Source organism: Bombus pyrosoma, linkage group LG2 (genome assembly GCF_014825855.1).
Source record: "Bombus pyrosoma isolate SC7728 linkage group LG2, ASM1482585v1, whole genome shotgun sequence".
NCBI lineage: Eukaryota > Metazoa > Arthropoda > Insecta > Hymenoptera > Apidae > Bombus > Bombus pyrosoma.
Window position 1 is genome coordinate 12,449,560 of NC_057771.1, and position 15,943 is coordinate 12,465,502.

The window sequence follows — 15,943 nt, forward strand, 5'->3', positions numbered from 1 at the left end:
TAGTTCCTCTCTAATAACGCGTTTCTCGCCTCTTATCAACGTACGATCAAAATACTCACACAGCTGTCTACTAAACTGTCCATATATTCTCGTTTTTCATAATTATTAAGATATTAACAAGCATCGTTAAATCAACGTCCGTACATCTTCTTCTTCCCACCACGCCAGTGTGTATGGCAAAAAAGCTGGTTGATTCCAACGACACAGAATGATCGAGCATCTGGCGACCGAGGCAGAAATTGCGAATGCGTCCCTGACCCTTACCTGATCGACTTCTTTTCGCCCGGTGGGGCCTACCAACCAGGGCTTCACCCCGTCCCTCCGAAGGTTCTCTTCGAAAGGAGCAACCTGCCGTTGCTGGCGTCTTTGCTGGATCTCTCTAGCATCCGCGGTCTCTTTTTCTCTCCCTCTCTTCTCTTTTTTTTTTTTCTATTTCGAACACGCGTTTCATCCGGCCTCGTCTAACGTTCCCAATACGACTATACGCGTGTCTCTCTTTGCTTGGTGCTATAGCGAGTAATGGAAGGGGCCAGAGGCCGAAGGAGAAGGAGAAGAACCAGTCGTGAACCAGAACCGTCGGTCCTCAGAATCTCCCAGTCACCTCTTCGAGTCTGTACGGGGACCAGCGCGTGGATTTGTCTCGATCGTGTACACCTCGACATTTTCCCGCTCCCGGTGCGCAACCACGATCGCGTGGATCGATCGATCCAGGATGATGACGGGGATACACATCGAGGACGCGGACGATTGACAGATCGGTGAGTCGATTTTCGAGCCGCGCAAAAAGCGATCGACAAGCGCTGTCCCACTGCAAGCCTTCGTGACATTGTGCCGAAAAACCGGTATCGAACCGGTAACGAAATTCCGCGATGCAATTGCATTTATTGATAGATTACTCGATCTATAGAGAGTGATAGACGATATTTGTAACTGATTTTCTTTCATGATTCTCTTTGGGATATTTGTGATTTTTAGCGATGTAGGATACACAGCTTTTACTGTGGGATAGCATTCCTTGAACGATTTGCAAGCGCCTCATATTTGTTTTTATATACATGTATATACATGGATAAACGATAATTGAGGAAAATATCGACGAAAGGATATTATATATTATTCCTATATCTATCGATAGGATAGGATCGATAGGATTCATTCAGAAGTCACGATTCTACAAAATGAAGAATATAGAACCGTTATCATGTTACAAAGGCGATTTTTTAAATTCTACCTTAGAGCTTACTATTATTTACACGATCTTTTTACGATAAAGCTCAGCTTATGGAAATAACTCGTTGGTTTCTTAAAAATTGAATTAATCCTGTACCTGTGTAACGAAATCCTAAAGTCTACAGAAAGCGGAGTCGATTACTTTGGATAATACTGAATGGTTCAATTACCTTTATCATTTGTCGTATATACATGTATGGTACGTTACTCTTTATCGTTACAACGAAAGTCATAAATGAAAATTCGATCTGCGTTCCACGATTTATCGTTTTATTACAAGATCGTGGTATAGAGGTGCCAATTGCGATCGGTCAGGCGCCACGAATCAGAAACTTAATCTCGAAATCGCGTAGGTGACTTTCTGTCTGTCGTTGATAATTAGTAAAGTAAACGATATTCGAAGGACAATGACGCGAATCAGCGTGGAACATATTAAAATTCATCGTATCGCATCTCGTAACTCCCATGTAGACGACATAAATTTAGTACAGAGTGAAACTGACAATTAGTAGGTAATTAGTCGATGCAAAAACAGGGCAACGGAAGATAAACACGTACTAAGAGGATGTTCGATGTACGATTAATTGATTTGCCTGGTGATTGAACGTCCACTCGTTATCCATTGATCGTGTTCACCAGCGATTCGAAGTACACAGGGTTCGACGATGCATTCATTAAAGCGTCTTCTACGTATAGATTGCGTCAATATATTAGTTTATTGAGAATAATTATTTCATGCGTGCCGTATACACGTTTTACGTGCCACAACAGTGAAGTCAATAACCTGGGCTACGATCTCGAAGTCGTAAATCCGCGATAAAATTCTGATAACGGTGAGCTATGACGTGCCTACATTAAATCAATAGAAAACGCAATGTTTCGTATTATACACTACGTCTCATAATCATGAAGCTAGTCTAAAATTTTCAGTCTTATACAGGTACAAGGTATAAGATACGATACGACAAAATTTGATTAGAAGTATGTAAAGTAAAATAGATAAAATTTAGACGGTTTTATACTTATGAGACGCAGTGTACGATTAAATTGACATCGATAGAATTAATAGGACGTAGAAGAAGAGCAATTCTTTAATTTCAGACATCTAATGTTTAGAGAAATAATTATTATTATTAATTTTAGAATGACAATCTAACGTTGTGTATAATATTTAACTAATTTTTCAATTTAATTTTTGTTTAATTCGATTTGAAAAATTATTATATGAAATTCTTTCTAATATAATCGTAGATCGACACGTTTGTATACTCTATAGGAAGCAAGTTTTTGTATACTTTTAGCTCGACTAGAGAGTACCGATTTGTAGGAAATGATAATTTCTTTCGAATTTAAACGGTGATCCAACTCGACGCTTTTTATCGGTTGCTCAAACTACACCTACACCGCCGTCTACAATTTACATATCGCGTTCCGCTATTTCTTCGTGTTTACGAGCGATCCGATCGCTGCTTACATTCCGCACGCGCATAATCGCATGCTCGTGGAAACAAGTGGACTTCGGTTACGTGGAAATACGTACGACGATAACACATGTTGCCTTTTGTCGCTACTGCCTGGATCAAACGTTATCGATTGCGACCTCCGGATTTTTTTCAATTCATTCTCGAGGTAAAGCAACACATTCGTGAAATTATTTGAAAATGACTAAACGAGTTAATGGACAGGTTTATCCAGTTTGTCAAAGTATATGCTGATAGTTTATTTATTTTGAAACAATTCACGTGAATAAGTTTATTTCATTTGTTAGAGTACGAGCCATCAGACTATATAGTTTCTTATTTATTTTTTCAAGATTCATTTACTAATAAAGATTTACTAAAAGGAGAAAAGATTAGTTCTATAGCGATAGATATAAAATAATGGAAATAGACAGTTTTGCAAGCGACGCCCAAGACTACGCAAATCACCTAAATGCAAAATGCAAAACATTCTAATGCGCGAATTGAATATCATACACACAGCGTTTGTTTCGTCTTTCAAATATGGTACATCCTGTTGAATAGATTAATTGCTTGAAAATATGAAATATGTAGTGTGATGGTTAATTTAGAAAAGATAGGCGCAAAATACACTGTGCTAAATAGATACGAGATTATCTGTTTGAACGACAGTCACTTGGTGAACTATCGAGGATATAAGGCCAATTAAATATTTGATGACAATCGTATTACGTTGCATATTGGCAATTTTATTTGTATATCTAAACAAAAGAATTTATACAATTTAATATCCCATATGACACGATGTACTGTCATAAAATAAATACTCTAACTAAGGAATCAAGAAGAGTGTTCGCACCCATGCGATTGATAGATTAGTCACGTCTCCATTCAAACGTGCCAATTTCTTAAACACACAGCGACAAATGTTCACGAATATTTTTAGAGAGATTTTACGCCAGAAAGCACCCAACTGTGTATAACGTTATAAATTAAAATTATAAAATGAAGTTCATTATTTTAGCCATTCGTCTTTATGAATACAATCTGCAAATTGACGTGCAGCTTATATTAAAGTATACCACATCTTAGTTTATTACGACAAATGTTAATTGACTATGAGTTTCGTTTTTGTTGGTTTTCTCAAGCTACTGAAGAATGGGGCTGCCTCTTCGATTCTGTATACTTCTAACAAAAATTTGCTTATTAGTAAATTTCCTAGCGAACCAAAGAGAAACTTGTACGTTAAGTTGAATCTTCCTTTTTAAACTGATTTTCTATCGCTTCAAAAGTTGGCCGATATTGCCACATTTCAACGATTACCACAGTTGCTCGAAACATCGATTATTTACGATTTCCTCGCGCTCTTACGAATTGACACGTCGCAAAGTTTCTTTAAATCCAATGACAGATGCGATATTTATAATCCAGCCGGCAAAGAGTCGGTCCTCATCTCGTAACTTATCAAGATCCGCGGCTTTTCTGTCGATACATATAAGGATACCTGTTGGCATCGCAACAAACCCTCTCAAGTATATATTGCTTCTTCTGTTCTCTTCTCTTTGCCGGCCAGTTATATCCCGAAGCGTGCACGATCTCTAAGTGCGTGCAATTAACGCTGCAAATACCAAGTTATCTCTGATAATCCTCCAACGATCACCCAAGCATTAGGCTGCCATTAACGTATATATCATATTGTATACACGTCGTTTAAGCGTCCCTCCAGTAAAGAGAGTTATTAACCCCTGTGTACAGTCGCGTACTTATTCTCTTCCTCTTGATCGAGTGTGTCGCTTTTGACATGTGCCATGGTTACGAATAGAAAACGATTCGATCTGTTACGTGACTCGTTGAAACGGGTGAAAGTTCATCGACGCCTTCCACGCTCCTCTCGATCGTCTTCGCCATAAAACGAGCTTCGTTTTCGTAAAGAAGGTTTTACGTAAATCTAGAGTGAAGTTTGGTATGTGTTTACGAATTTTAGGTAATGACGGTATTGTTTCTTTTGGCAAGTAATTATGTTTGGAATGTTTGGTAATTAGAGAGAAGAAATTAACAGACACTTTTTAATTATCCTTCGTACGCTCTTTTTATTTTACTCGCACGTAGAATTTGTGTTGTGCAAATTATGTTTCTAGTAAAACCGTCTATAACTAGAATCGGAGTATTCGTAATTAGAATTGGAGTTATGAATAGTTCAATGATAAGAGCTAGAAGCTATGCGGTCTTATATTATACATACATATGTATATGTACATGTAGTCCATTAGAGTGTAGTTAAATATTTTTGAAGATTTTTGTACCTTTTTTACATTCATTTATGCATAGAATTTGCATCGTGCAAATCATATTCGTATTCAGCTAATGTATATTCAAGCTTGGAATTAGGACATTTGTAAACAGAATTGAAATTGCTTGATTCAGTATTAAAAATCAGAGTCAATTTACCTTCATGAGGATACATATTTAAACACTCAGGTACAGATAGACTGTCTATTAATAGATACATTATTTGATGAAGCATTTTATGTTTATTCTACGCCGGTGTATATACACAAGTGAACTTTTATATTAATTCGTGGACTTAGAGCATCGAGTGAAGAATCTTTATTCCGGTTCTTTGACGTTGTTCGAACATGTGCGTCTAAAAGCATCGTTGCACATGTGCAGCCTTACGTAACTATTTGTAATACTCGTTTTGTTTGACTTGGACAAAGGAGGGTATTTAGCACATGCACGTTCTAGTCACTTCTATGCTAATCCGCGTGCATTTTATCTGGGACGTGAATTGGCATGATGCTAACACTTTTGCTGTCGAACAGTAGCTAATATATTATGCTACCAACAGTTAATACCAACGACGATATGTCATATTTAATCAAAGTACGAGCCACACACAAGTGAAACTGATCAATTTATTAATCGTTCGAATTAATCAGTTTAACTGTTGAGTGACTCATAATATATTAAAAACACAATTACTAACGAATTAATAAGCCCACAACTAAAACTGATTAACCCTTTTTTCTGACAAATTAGAAGCTAGTTATATGTATCGTAATTTCCAAAATATTGGGTTAATAAATCTAACTTCTGAGTAGTTGATAATGCGGTATAATACAGTTAAATATACTAAAAACACTATCGGTAACAGGTCAATGAACTCGTATCTGAAAAGATAGATTAAAACGACTGGCTAAAAAGTAACAACTTACTTGCGATCCAAGAACTTTTATTCTCGAATCTCATCCTTGTTTGAAGAAGCAAGATCTTTAATGTTTCAAAAAGTGCCGTAACATACATCTAAAATGAGGAAACAAGCAGCGATTCTTTCGTACTTTCTTTAAATTTACTTAAGAAATTTGTTAACGATAAAAGACCACATTTGAGTCTGAAATAATTCAAAAGAACCATTTCGTACGAAAGCTGTAGCAAGAAAGAAAAGCTTCAGATGTATCACCAGGGAAGGATGTAATTTTACAATATAATAACAAGGGAAGATGTAGTAAGTATGAATTATATGCAAGAACAATTAAACTGAAATGGTAAAACCGTTTATGTGATCAAAACTCGGCGCAAAATTAATTGTATAGTGAAGTAAGGAACAAACGAAAGGGCGTTTCTCTGTTGTAATTCAAGCGAACGTATTTCGAATACAGCAAATTCTCTGTTAATTACACCGTCTGCAAGATTAAACAAATAAATTACCAGTCGAGACAGCGGGCTGCTGGCTTTGCAACCGCTTTCAAGTGTATCTCAACTTATTCATTACCTTTCATCGACCGTCCGTTCAGGCAAACGGAATCCTTATTTGGCGGAGACTTCGTTCCGAAGCTCGTTAAAGCGACCGTAGAAAGTTCATCGAAAGCAACGACGAACCGAGGCAAACCAACGTGAAGGGATTGGCCACGTTATCGATAACTCGCCAGCAATTTTCCAGGCTGGCCCAGTGACATTTTAACTTCTTGCTACGATCATTTTCCAGAATTTCACGTACGCTTGTTCCCACGAATCTCACGTGCGTGCACATAAGCTATTTCGAGATTTAACCTGTAATTGGTATAATAATGAATTCGATGGAAATTGGTATTTCTGTGTGAATAGAAAGATATCTCAACTATTCCACTGCCATAAAGTGCAATGGTACTCTAGCGAGATCTTAGGTATTTTTATTTATGTGACATGTGTGTAATTTGGAAGATATCCTTTGCGTTTTGTGTGTTAGTATTTATTAACGATTGCGGGTTTTGTGGCTCTTAAATACGATATGACTGAAATATAAAAATTATAATAATAATAATATATTATAATAATAGGAATTCACTGATTTTTCTCGCTATAATTTTTCATTCGTATAATAGGAGCTCACAGTCAAGTAAGTAGATTTACAATGGGCGCGAGTTTATCTAGTCGAACGTTAACTAAAATTTCGTTCCGGTAAATGAATTTACAGCGTAAAGTAATCAATAGACTGTGAATATCTATACAAATACGAGCACTATATATATTTTGGATATTTTTGCATATTATGCGTCTTCTATATAAAAAAAGGGTAAAATAAAATGGCATAAAAATTTGTAGCTTAGTTATTGCTAGAGTAATAAAGTAATAATATCTATGAACTTCTGAAAGTTTTCTGTGAAATCTTGCGAAAACTTGTTCACTTGACCAAATGACTACCATACTATATCGATAGGAACTAACATAAGTAGATTTCTCATAGAACCGTAAGCATAAGTACGCACAAGAACGTTTCATGACATTTCGCAGAAACGGAATCGACTTTCCTAGCTGAAATCGTAAAACGATCCGATCTCCTGACTGTAGCAGTTTCATTCGATGAAAAGCGAGTTTCACGTGGCATTGTTCGTTCGTATTTGCTCGAGCCCTGCTTAACGAGGTAGTTCACTGTTTGCTGAAATGAATACATAATTCTGCGGAATTTTCCCAAGATTCAGCAACTCGTTTTATTCGTCATAGACTTATTTGGATAACGGTTTCCTCTATCTATTATTATTATCATTATCATATTACGATCGAGGTAATTAATTAGCTACTTTTTTTTTTATTTCTAGTTATCTATAAATAGTTCTATTTTACAAGTTCTTTATATTAGTACTCTCTCCACTGTCATAATTATTCTCGCACCTGAGTTGTAATTAGTTACTTTTCTATTTGACACGTTAATACCTATGTTATAGTCATTTATTAATTAAATACATTTATATTTATTCATCCATTCATGCATTGTAATTGTTGGATACAATCAATCTATGTTGCCATCAAATCATAAACGTAAAACCCAGTGTAATTGTTTTATATGTATACATTAATCACATATATTAATTATTATATATAATAATCAATATATTTTAGCGAGTATGAATATATAATGTTATGTGTTTTATCAAGTTTATTCCACTATGTTCTTACAAGTTTATTCAATTGGTATAGTTTTGCAGACACGCCTAACGACCTTGACATTATTTCCTCAGTCAGTAGTAGGAATAAGTACGATGTTAATAATCGTCAGGCAGGCTGGCGCGGCAGCGTTGCGCTTTTCATAGCTATGGGAATAACTCGTGGTATACGGTGCGTATAACGTCGTCATCGAGCAAACGTAATCGCCTTGAAATACGCTCCGCGAATATATAATCCGCTTGCGGCTACATCGTTATTCGCGAGATGCGCGTTCATTCTTAATTAATCGAACGTTACGTTTGCCGCTCGATTGCAGCCAGATGCCAACAGTGACGCTGTTCGATTGAAGCAAACGAGGAATTTTTCTGTTTTCTACGCGAGTTACGTGAGATTCTTTGAATAAAATTATAGAAAACCTTCAGATAAAATTTCAGACTATGGGTACTTGTTGTTAGCTTCTTTGAAGTGGGACGTTTATATCTTTGATGGAGTAGAGTTTAATATGCAAAATGATTTAAAAAATATGTCAGAACGTGTTTGTGGAAAAATGAGGCATACATTTTGGAATATAACCACGATAAATCGTCGTTTCTTCTTTTTATGAGATAAATTTTAATAAACCAAATGATTAAAAAAATTTGTCGCAGCGTGCTTTTGAGAAGGTTAAAAAATGAACCTTTATTTTTTATATGTCGGGGATTAAAAAGAACTGTACAAAGTATAAAAAAGGAAATTAGGCAAAAAGTTTGCAGGGAAAGAATTACAAATTTAATATTTTGCGAATTTGATTGAATATTAAATTTCATTCCACCTCTTTCACATTGCCTCTGGATTCATTAAAAGAGAAACATGAATCACGTTTCATGTACAATTTGTAGCTTGCGATGGTTTATTAGTATACTGAGGTAAAATTAAGCAAACATATTCTCATATAATTTGAACGATAAGTGGAAAGGATATCTACACGAACATTGATTATTTCACTCGATAAAGAATTTTCTATATGCAAATTTTAATTCATTTCTTTCCTTCTTTGATTCATTCAGCGGTATTTATAATCAATTTTTCTGTAGGGAATTTGAAATCATGAATAAATATTCTACACATTTTATTTCACAACAAAGAGTCTAACAAATGATAATGAATTTTACAACACGCACATTTACATATTTACAAAAATTTTCACTTCATAGAGTGTGCAAAATGATATTTTTAAATAACGTCGGTTCAGAGTGAAATTCCTTACGATTACGGAAATGAATCTTTCGAAATGATCCGGAAAAAGAACAAATTTCTCCTGTCGTATTACCTCATGCCACAGCATCCTCGGAGAAAATGTAAACTTTTATTTCGCAAAGTAGTCGCAAGACATGCGACTGCTTTTACTTGTATCATCGGAAAACTGTCGGATGCGTTTCTCGTGTTCGTTTTGCTTAACAAACAAAAAAAGCGGATTGATGTGTGTACTCTACGCTGCAAAACCTAAAACTGTAAAGTTATCTCGTCGATGTAGCGTCGATAGAAGTGCATCGCCGAAACGTTAAATCAATAATCCATTTATCAAAACGTCGTTCTGTCTAATTTTCGAAAACTTATTTCTCGAAAATGTTTAGTACAAAAAGGTGTGCAAAAAGCTTGAAAACCTTCGAATCAAATTAAACATTGCCTTATCCTACTTTCCGCAGATTTACCCAACAATAATACATATTTCGATGATTTTCCCTGGTATTTTATTCGACACTCGATATTTTCACGTATCTCATTACAATCATTTTTTTCCTGTGGAATATTCAACGAGCTTTCGGTTGTTTTAATGTTGCCAGGTTGGCACACGTTGTGTGAAAACAAGAACAGCGTTGAAAGTAGAAAAATCATTGAATCGAGAATTAACTATAGAGTCGTGGTAGATAATAAATCAGATGAAATAAATTATAGTTCGCTTAGTTGATTCTTTCGGCCGAGTTTTTGTCCTCGTCGGGCTCGTGCTTGGTAATTATTCGAATGACCGATAATCGTGCCCGGTCAGCATGTTGATGCACTCCCGGTATGCGATCTTTTCATTAAATTAGCAACACTCGTGAGCGCGTGCCGCATTACGAACTAGCCTGTGGCTCTTCCGCTGTGAATATTAAACCGGATATAACGAAAAAAAGGAAATAATGGTAATTATGTATCGAAAAATTACATATCCGAATAATTCTATGAAAAGAGCAGATACAGAGGCAAAGCTGTTCAATACTTTGCTACATAACACGCGTTTGTGAAAAATTCATGAGTTTCTTTAAATGTGTACTTTTTTCTAACGCAATATCAAGTTTCAGTTTCGCAATACATTATGACAAAATTTATTTTTGTTTTATTGTATTTTTGTATTTTTGTTTGTTGTATTTATTTTGTTTGCCTGAGAGTTTAACGTGCTACTTTGGTTAATACGACAAACGGAAGCAAAGTAAAAATGTGAGCAGCGTTTATCGCGTAAAATATAGAATATAAAATGCAATTAAATATTAAATGATCTATCCTCTCACATCTACCTATGTCTCAACGATATCAGTTGACGATGAAAAAGAAGAATTGCTTACTCGATATTTACCTAACACAGATATTTGATTACGTAACTTCGGATTCTGAATGAAATTCTTTCCCCGAGCTAATTAGCAATCCACGAAATAATACAGAAGAATCTCGTTCTATCAACGCTGAAGAAGTAATCCATACAAACATTTCACAATTATACAGAAATAATTTCATACGAAAAATGTCACATCCCAGCGTAAATACAATTAAATTTAGTAATATCCTGTGCGATCGTTTCAAACGTGAAATCCGAAAACGTAGAAATTATTCTGACCTATGCAACGACGAAATAGCCTGAAAAAAGAAGAACGTGTCTTACGACATGAAGGTATGTCATTATTAGTCATTATGTAAGACGACAATGACAGTGACGCAAGGAGCGTCAATATAAATTCGATTATCTTATCTTAGGAAATATAGGAAGAGTATACAACGAGGATGAGTTCAGTGTGAAGTGTGAATAAGTCGAGTTTACCTGGGTTAAGATAGCTTTTATCGCCAGATGGCTATAACTATTTATACGCAGAGGACGAGACTCGTTTATTACCATAAACATTCGCGAAGCATGACTAGCTAAGTTAAAACGCGAAACAGCGAAGCTCATGAGAGAAACTCGCATAAATCATCGATCGTCCGTGCATTGTGTATAACGTAGACGACCGTAATTTATTTTGCGTGTTGGATCAGCGATCGGTGGATCCCGTACGGTGCAGTAGCTGACGAGTCACCGAGTCATCATTAATATTGGTGAAATCAAAAGATTCATGTTGAGGAAGTAGGCGAACTTTAGATTGATCTTCTTTGGTAATCAAATATAATAAATTAAAATCAAATGTAATTAAAGTTTGAAAAGTTTCAAGATCAATGTTATCGTAGATTGAATCCTTTCTGCGCGATTTGCTAAATGATAAAGGTATTTTTAATACAATTTCATGGAAATAAATAAAAACAAATGCTGAAGAAATCGCTCCACCCGGGAAGCTTAAACTCATCGACACGATAACGGATCTCAAATTGCAACGTTTGTTGTACCCTGTAAATTGCAACAATGACGATAGCACGGATGGTTAAACGAAAAAATAATACGATTCAGACACAATAGATATTGGAAATTGGAAAATGATTATTGACGGACGAGAGATTCACGAAATTCCTCTTGGCATTAAAAATTAACTTCAATCGCGCGATTCAATGATTTTACTCGTTAATTTTTTTGACGCGCACTCAGCCATACCAGTGTTTTAAATCACGGTTCTGAAAAGTAATCGAGTAACTCGAACTTGGCTGATATTTAGCTTCGTTAGAATAGAATTTATATATCTTTTGATCGAAAAAATTAGAACAGTATGTCACAGCATGTTTGGGAAATAGGAAAGAAATAATAAAGAAAACTTGGCATCTAGAAGCTTTATCTCCATTATTTCCTGTATAGTTAGAGCCAAGTTTTTATCTTTCGAAAATTTACGTATATATTTTTCGAATATGTTACATCATTCTTCAGAATTAAATATCTCGAGGCTAAACCGCGAAGAAAAATTTATGGGCTTTCCTTCTTCATTTTTGTGTATTGTAATCATCCGTGAAATTGTCGTAAAAAAGTCCGTAAAATTAGATTCGACGAAATATGCCGTGCGTTCAGATGAATTTCGGAATGTAATTATAACGGAACATATCAATCTCGTTCTCTTATTACTTTAAAATCACCTGATTTTATATTCAGTCGATTTAAAATTCAGATTCGTACAGTTCATCAAATACACCGAGAACATTTCGAAAGACCGGCTGAATTTTAAATGGATTGATAAAACTCGCCGACTTGAAATTCCCACGCAACGTATGAAACGCATTAATTCAAAAAGTATACTACGATGCTCGATATGTACGCTCAAAAACTAACCGTTTCTTTTAGCTGAATCCGAATCTGACCTCGGGTGAATCTCGGTTTCCTTGTTCAACGACAGAAATATAAATCACCGTTTTAATTGGAGAACCGTTTCTTCCCGACACAATGCAACGCCGAGCGCATTCAACAAGCTGAATGCACCTTTTAACACCAGCTTTGTTATTGTAATTCAGGAACCTGATCCCTGATAAACGAAACATAAAAGAGAATATGTCAAGGAAAAAGAAAATATCTATTATCCTATAACGATGCCAGGCGAAGTAATCTTACTAGGGTCTTTGAATTTTTATATTCCAATCTCTCTTTTGTTCCAACAGCCAGAAAGACTTGGAATATTTTATGAGAAACTGTAGCATGAAATTGCAGCAAAAATTCATCCGTAACAAGAACAATTTTCTCGTATTTTTTTTTCACACTTGAACAACTTTTTAACGATAAAAGTATTCCGGGAACCAAAGAACAAAAGAGGATTGAATTAATACAGAGCGCAATATTTGAAGGAATATTCTTCGAACTCTCATTTGTCTTATTCGTGGAAGCTTGTGATTTTCTACTTTTAAAGTCTCTGTAAAACTACTATTATTTTCATAAACGTGTTATTACAGAGACACGCGAAATACCCGGTGCATAACGTTGCATGCACCACGTTACATCGTGAAATATTTCGTTCATAGATACGAACGATAGAACGAGCTCCATTTCCCTCCCGATCACTGTCAAAGATAACATAAATCACCTAGATAAATCAATTAGAAGAACTTTGAATGTCTGCTCGTTTAAAACGAGTACAATCCACACTGGACTCGTGCATGTCAAACGCAAGACGCATGGAGCATTCTGGCTGCGCTTTTTAATGCCTCGTTCGGTATAACAACCAGGAAACAATCCCATATTCCGGTCTTGGGACGTATTCATGATCGCCCGTGGCAATGAAAAACGCACAAAAATTCAAGCGGGAATAACCGCGATGCTTGGGTGAAGCGAATAGAAAAGGGCATAAGAGATAACGACGCGTAACAAGAACGTTAAAGTTGAGAAAAGAGGTGGGGAATGGGCGAAGGTAAAAAGAATGGGAAAAACATTGGATCGTTGAAGTCGAAGATAAAGAAATTCGTAGAAAAGGGAGAGTGCGGGGAAAAAGCGAGACTTTTTTCTAGACAAGGAAGGAAAAAGAATAAACGTTATAACATAAATGTTTTAAGCACGTATTTCAAGCGAGGAGAATGTAAATCGGAAGCCATTCTAAGTCGCAATGCGTGCACTATGAATAAATAATAACGGTAATAAAAATATAGGAAGAAGAATAGACGCAGACAGAAGAATTTCATTCATATTTTTTCGATATTTCAATATTTTGCGATAATTGAGAATTGACAAAAGTCTTCTATATGTGTATAGGTAAAAAGGATAGAGAAGGAAAATCATGTAGATAGTAGGAAAGTGTAGAGAAGAGAGGATGAAGGAGAGAAGAGAATAGAGTAGTATGAGAGGGAAACAAATAGAATTAATACTACGTTGTATGTTTGTAAAATCGAAGTTACAGAGATGAAAGGAGCGGATAACGGGAAAAAATACAGATGAGCAAGAGAAAGAATGGGGGAACGCGAAAGGGAGAAGCAAATTAAATGAGCTATATGTTATACGTTTGTAAAATTGGAGATAAAGAAAGGAAAATAAATAGTAGAAAAGGAAGAGGATGAGGGAAAAGAATGGAGAACAGAGAACACGAGAGAAAATAAAGTTAATCGTATGCGTTTGCCACATACAGAGATCCGCGGGGGAGATCTGGCTTCGAAGAAGCTCGAACACGTTTCGTGCTCGGAACACGAATGCCAATATAGTTCCAAGCGAAGGTTTACCGCCGTGGTCGTTGGTACTCCTCACCTTGAGCTGGCGATTTAGGCACGCTCGCAGAAAATACGCGTGTCATTCGGAATTCCTTGGTTCGCGACCGAGAAAATCGTCTTCAAGGATCACTATTACGCGTGCTCCTCGTGTCAGCGTTATTTATACCGTCGTTACGCCTCGATTTTCATTCCGTGCTTCCTTCGATCTTTCCTTTGCTTCTCCGCGTGCGTATTGTATACACGCTGAAGCTGCATCCTGGCCGAAGCAAAAACGAGGAACCTTTTGTGGATGTTCCATCGTTTGTTGAAAAAGTTGTTGGTTATTGTTCGATGCTTGTTCGTGTTTCTTCAGGTTCTTAGCGCTATATACGTAGTAACAAAAGGTAATGCTTGTTGCTTGTTTCCGTTCGAAGCGGCAAAGATCAAAGGAACGTAAGGAACATAGCGATAGAAACAAGTAAGTCTCTCGGTAGTCAAACCGATCAGCTACATAAAAGCTGTTACATATAAACTGTATGGAAGAATGACAATTACGTGCATTATTTTAAGAAATTTTCTTTGGAATCAACGATTACTTTTACGTGGTCTCCTTAGAAGAAATATATTTATGAAAATAAGATTTCTTTTTTGAGATGTCGAATACAAATTACGCAGCTGGATAACGTGAAATTGATAACTTTATAAAAAGTGGATTTAATCAATTTGCTCTGTAACATATACTTACAGCTTTTCTCTTTTTCTGTGATCTTCATTCGTTCGATACCGTTTACGATATACGGCAACAATAAGAAACGAAAAATACCTCGTTGTTGCTTCAGCAAGGACGTAGCTTAACCATCATCGTCTCGATATAGTATACTCCGGTATTCCATGGTGTTTCGATTCTCCCATTCGAGAAAACAGGCCGACGATTTCCCATGAACGACCTCGAAATAAAAACAGTAAAGATACGCAGCTGGTCTGACGATGAAATTATATTTGAACGACGATATGCTCCTCCTACTTTCGAGATTGTCACGAACGGTCTAATGGGATCTGCAAACGACCAAAATGGCGTATATGGAGAACGCTGTTCGCGCGAAATGTTCCCGATTGCCGGTCTTTAAAGCTCTTTTAAAGGAATATGCCTGTATGATCGCGAACCGGGTCGTGCGTTATTCATGTCACACACGCGTGTGCGTAATGTGCATGGGCGAACGAGAAAGGCTGATAGGTGAGCCCACGTGGGTTCTCTTATGTTCCTTTTCATGTACCGGGTGGAACCAATTGTCCCAACCTCTAGCGATCGTAAAATCGCTGCCTTCGAGATGTTTAGATTGGAAACGATAACCTTGAACTGATGTTTTCTCGTAAAGAAGAGGAAAGAACGAGACCGTGTTCGTCCTTCGAGTCTTTATAATTTGAAGATAGTTAACGCGGTGAAACGGACAAAGAATATTTCAACCTTTTAACCTCGATTAGTCAGTATCATAAATCATTCGACTTTCTCTATACTTCGAACTTGA

At 36.3% G+C, this 15,943-nt stretch overlaps 1 protein-coding gene across 1 annotated transcript in view; it reads left to right on the forward strand.

Annotated features, from left to right (window-relative positions):
- The first annotated feature begins 575 nt into the window (after positions 1-575).
- LOC122577574 (KN motif and ankyrin repeat domain-containing protein 2) overlaps positions 576-15,943 on the forward strand; it is a 61,406-nt gene continuing 46,038 nt past the window's right edge. The window contains exon 1 of the mRNA XM_043748914.1: positions 576-758. The gene's annotated coding sequence lies outside the window, so the exon portion shown is untranslated. The remainder of the gene's footprint in view (positions 759-15,943) is intronic.